Consider the following 5,979-nt stretch of genomic DNA (forward strand, 5'->3'; position numbering starts at 1 on the left):
TTTTTCTTGAAAACAAAGTAGCTCAGCGAATAATTGCAAATTTCCCCAAAATCTTTCAAAACCGGAAACAAGCACCAAAATTGGCACAAATGCTCCTTAGGGATTACTTTTTCAAAAATAAAATGTTAGCCACTTGAAAATTTAAGATGGCTGCCATCCCTGTACACTAAAATGACTTTTTTTCTATTAAATTATTGATATATATCTCAAATTATTGGTCCTTGTGTCTGATTATTATTTGCAATCCATACAGAAGCTCAATTTAAAATTCTGGAAATACCAGAATCTTCTTATACATAATTCATAACAATATTTGACAAAAAAACACTATTGTGACCGCTAAACTCAAAGTAGGTATCATGTATCAATAGATGGGAGAGGGATGTAGTGGCAGATGTAGTATAAGTTTTATTTCAGTGTTATCTGCACCATGTGCACAAAGTATGATGATGATTTTGTTTTGTCTTCACACTGTGAAGCACGTATCAATAGAGTGGATGTCAAGGCGCAACCAGGGCACACTGGTGACACCACTGCTGTGGAACTCAGCATGGGGTTCAGTGTCTGCTAAATACTCACCTCAGCATTACTAATATAGTTGCTTAGCTGTAGAATTTAATTTTGTAGTAGCTATTAGTTTATAGTCTGTTGTAGTTAGATAGCCGCGCCTGAATTGATTGATAGGGTGTGCCAGCGCGGGAGAGCCGAACTAAGGGTAATGGGGCTTTACATGACTCTAGCATGTAGCTACCCGGAAAGTGTACAGATCACACGGGATTTAAAAGATACTGGATGAATGATTGGGCTAGGTGTAAGACATACTCTGATAAGATTTGTCTGAAGCTAGTTGTATCCCATACCTGAATGTGCCTTATAAAAATGTTATCAAAGTGGTAAAAGGATAAACCCTCGGCCTTTATAAAAGCATAAATGATTAACAATAATAAAACTATATAGATGTAAAAACAATGACCAATTCAGATAAAGCAACCTCTAAATGGAAAACTGACTGGAGCAAATGTTGCCTATGTCAAAAGGAAAAAAATGAAGACCTGAAGTCACCCCCTGAACATTATTCATGTTCAAAAGAACATGACGGCTATGCCATGATTGCAACCAATGTTCCTCTATTTCATGCCATCAATGAACTGCCTATCTTTCTGGATCCATCAAGGCTTGATGAGGGAGATGGAGTAGTAGAAACATTGAGAAAGAACAAGGCAAAGTACCACCAAAGTTGTCGTCTTCTTTTCAACAACACTAAATTAGACAGAGCGAGAAAAAGAAGAGCTGGCAGTCAAAAAATTGAGGCGAAGGAAAGCCGCACTAAGTTGCAAAGGACCAGCAATGTAGGCATGGCATCAGTATGCTGTTTGTGTGAAACAGAACATCCAGCATCAGATCTAAGACAAGTGATGACAATGCATTTAAATGAAAGGCTGACTGAATGTGCCAAAAAGCGTAATGATGGCAAGCTCCTAGCAAAGCTAAGTGGTGGAGATGCTATAGCACAGGAGCTGAAATACCACATGCAATGTTTGACAGAGGTTTACAACAGAGAAAGAGCCTATAACAGAACAACAATGAGACAGACGGAAGATCAAACTATTGAAGAAGATGCCTACCCACTTGTTCATTGTTACAAGCTTAATATAATAAAATGTTAATTAGCAAATATTAAGATAATCAATGTAAATAGGAAAAAAAGTTTTCAGGTTGCAGCGATATGTTATGATGTGTTTTTCGTTTTTTCATTCCACTGAGATGGCTAGTCAAGTCATGATTTATTTTTTTTGTGTACATGTTAAATATGCAACCTTTATTACCTTCATGTTAAGTTATGGTGTTAAATTAAGCTAATCAATGTTAACATAAGGAAGATTTGTTTTTGTTCACAATATGTTATGAACATGGTTCTTTAAGGTTAAGATTTTGTGTATTTTTTCACTGATTTGGTTAGAAATGCTTTATAAAAATGCTAAGAAAGGAGAAAGAAGACAAAAATTTCATTTACATTATCCAAAATATTATATTTATTTCTAAAATCAGCAAAAATTGACCAAAAGTCGTGACCTTTTGGGCAAAATTTGTGTTTATTAAATGGGAATTGGCCGCCATTTTCCAAGATGGCCGCCATTTTGAAAATTGAAGTGGCTAACGGTTTTTTATATTAAGTACTCTATGAAGTATACACATACCAAATTTGGTGCTTGTTTCCAGATTTGAAAGATTATTACAGTTATCTGCTGGGCTAAAGGGAGTATATGACTGAGAAAATCTTCGAGTAGGAGGCACCTCCTGACTAACTCGTGATTTGCTACTTTTTGAATCAAACACAGCTTCATAGAAGCGCATGTTTGCTTTCGTTTTAGCTCAACAAAAATGTGTCTTTTGGCTTCAAAAAACAAAAATTGGGGATTTTTTTAAAATCAAACCAAAATAGTGATATTTAAATACAGTTTTCATGTAAATGTGAATTTAGTTTTTCAATAAACAGAAAATATAGTAAGAAGAAAACTGCATTTCTGCATGTCAGCTTCACCTCAAATCCCCCTGTGAGCGTTTCAAGGCTTTAGTGGTCACAGTTGCTCTTCTGACTCTGATGATTGGATTGTGAAGCAACAAGAGCCAGAACTTCCACACGCAGAAACCTCACAGCCTTCAAACGATGAATCTGAGGGATCGATTTCATGGGAAAAACACTCCCATTGGGCCTTCAGAGATGGGATTGGAGAGTAAATAAAATCACCAAATGGTTCTATTTACTGCTCCCTCGAGGTATGTGAGCGGCAGTGGATCTTTAAATTGAAATGTGGATTTTTAGTTAAACTGGGCAGTTGTCTGACTCAATTAAACCCACATTCACAATTTGATCCAAAGAGATTAAACATCTTTAAATGTCATTTTTCAACCAATCTTCCCCAAATAATAATGTATTTTTTATGATAACTAGTGTCCTAAACTAAAAAAAGTGATATTTATTCAAACAAAGCCTGTCTTTAGAGAGAGAAAGCTGGGGCTGCACCGTGGTGTAGTGGTTAGCACTCTCACCATTCCACCACTCCAGCATCCCTGTGACCACAGCAGGAATCTCTAACCACACCACCACCACCTGGCAGCCCTGCAGTCATGGAATTAGAGAAAAACTGATCTTGAAAATAAAGTTCTCTTTGAATAAAATAATATATATTTTGAGTCCTGGTGTAAACAGCACTGTGAAATCAATGTTCTTAAAAGAATTAAAAGACTTTTATCTGGTAAACTTTCAGATTTTGCTACACTGCTTTAGGCACTTTTGTTTTTTCAGCACAAACTTCCTCATGAACCCAAATAGTTTAAGTTTTTAGGAAAAACTATTTCCATATTTTCTGGTCGGATTTTGTTTTTAAGCCTAACTTTTTTATTTAAACACGTCGGTATCAAAGGTGTTTGAAGCCAATGGAATTCTGAAGGTTGTGACGAGTGCTCATGCAAATGACAGACTGCTGCTCTGTAAATGTGCTCTTGTTAAAAGTCAGGTGGAACTGGAAAAAAGGGCAAAGGTACCGGTACAAAAATACCAGTGGGAACAAACTGTTTTTATTTAAGGGAGATCATTTGTTTTTGTTTTTTTTATTTTGAGGTCATTTTGGTTATTCAAATAATAAACTGTATTAATGAACTCTTACATTATCATTTTGGTGCTTTTGTGATCATAATTTTGCAGCAAAGGTCTGTTTAGATCCTGAAGTCGAAGCTGCTCTTTGGTTTTATATTAATTATTAAAATAGTAGATTAAAGTGAGGGCATTTTTTCCCCACTTCAATCATCCTTTGATCTATTTTAAAAGTGTCCCCGTTAGTCTTTTAATCATGATTATGCTGTTTTTAGAACAAAAACAGGACATAGTTTCTGCAAGAGGTCATCAGAAATTCCCCTCTAAGTTATGGTGAGGAGCAACCCCGCCCCCTTTCCTCTCCCCAGTGCTGAGAGCTTGGAAAAAAGAGCTTGTGACATATTTTCTACATCACAAATGATCTTTAATTATATTTTTTCTTCTGCTCCTTGTTCTTAACTACTTTAATATGTACTGTAAGTGTTCAGAAAGGCATTTTCAACTTTGTTTATATGTCCTCAATTATGAAAAGAATGTCACAAAATGATAAAAACACAATTTTCATTGGAGTGGGTCTTTAAATTTTGTTTGTACTCAGATTAAACTTAAAGCATGAAGAACAAAAGGAATTTACACAAAGTAATACTCATGCAATTGTCTCATTTGGCTCTTTGTTTGGTTTAGTAAGTAAACAATGTTCTGATCTATTATATAAAAATCAAGAATATTCATTAAACCAGAATAAAAGCATTTTTTTAAAAAACAGGAATGAGTAAGAGATCATGTTTTAGATATGGGGATATTTTTTTCTAGTGCTGCAGCATCACAGGCATTTTTGTTTCCGAGCTTTTTAGAACATTGCTTCATCAGCGAGAGACGTCATCAGGACACGCAGCATATTTTTCTGACAACTGACATCCATTGAGGCAAAATAACACAAGCTTGTTAACACTGTTCTGAACCCATTTTCAGTCATTTCACTTAAGCAACACTCACTCAAAATGACAGGTGCAGCCACGAGGTTTCTTAGAATGTTGTTCACATGTCTGGGTTTGGTTAACTACGGGAAAAAGTCATTAAATGGTCAGGAAATTTCTCAAGAATGAAAAAAATGTCTTATTTTCTGTCTTTTTAAGGACGTTTTCAATTTCAAAATAATCTTGATTTGAGAAAACATTTAATTGACTAGATTAAAAAAAATAATTCTTGTTAAGACCATTTTTCTCATCCAATTTATTTGCTTATTTAAAGAAAATTTTTAAATTTTAAGAATTATTTGACTTATTTCTAGGCAGGCTGTTTTTGCAGTGTGAATATTTCTGCACTCCTTAAAGCTCATCTGAGATTTTTCATGTGTTTGGATGCAGGTGACCTCCCCAAAAATGCTTTGCAAGACAAATGGCTTCTTTCTGGTTTTTCACTGTCGAAAGTACTGTTGATAGAAAGCACGCAACACATGTTGGTCAATAAATAAATCCTTGTTTCCTTTTATTGAAGACAAAAACACAAAGACAAAACAACCCCCCCAAAAAAAGAAAAACTCATTCAATTCCACTCCTGGCTCAAAGGCCACTTCATTTAAACTCATTTAAACGCAATTTACAAAAAAATAAACCAAAATAAAGAAAAAAATGGAGGTTTGTGGAGAACCTAAACACAGGAGAAAACCTGAGCATGGGATGTAGACAGGAGGATCTAGGCATTATCGTGCAACAATCTTACAAAATCTATAAATACTATAACACTATATATACTTAGGAGTAATTTCAAGTGTACAGAAACCGCTGATTTAACAATAAACTTGAAGCTGGAGCACTGTGAGTTCTGTGTGTAAAAATAAAAATAAATAAAACCAGCACAGATATTTTCAAAAAAGAGGAAACCAGAGAAACCAAAGAACTTTTGTACCTCAGTTTTCCCCCTGACATTTAAGTCCATCAGGTATTTGAATCCATGTGGGTGTGTGTTTACTGTTGTGAAAAGCCTCAGACTTAGACTCAGTTTGAGCCATTGCTTTACAAACAACTAACGCAGGGTTTTTACCAGGCTGAGTGCATTTTACTGCCGTTCTTGGAAGGCAGAATTTAGATTTACACAGAACTATGAGCTAACGTCAGGTTAAAAAAAGCTTCTCAAGTTAAAAAAAGAGTAACCGGTAATTTCAGGGTGTGTCTTCATGGATGAAGAACTCTGCCAGAAACTGAGAGTTTCTAATGACAGAGCTGACATAGTGAACTTTGATATTTTACTTTGAATAAACTTGAAAGTCACAGTTAAAATCCAGGGAATAATGTCCGGCATCTTATTACATTGACGCAGGTGTTACTCTAGGAACGTACAAACGCTCATGTTTGTCAGCTTCTCTAATTCCTGTTCCCTGACGT

This window comes from Oryzias melastigma, linkage group LG14 (assembly GCF_002922805.2).
Source record: "Oryzias melastigma strain HK-1 linkage group LG14, ASM292280v2, whole genome shotgun sequence".
In the NCBI taxonomy this organism is placed as follows: domain Eukaryota; kingdom Metazoa; phylum Chordata; class Actinopteri; order Beloniformes; family Adrianichthyidae; genus Oryzias; species Oryzias melastigma.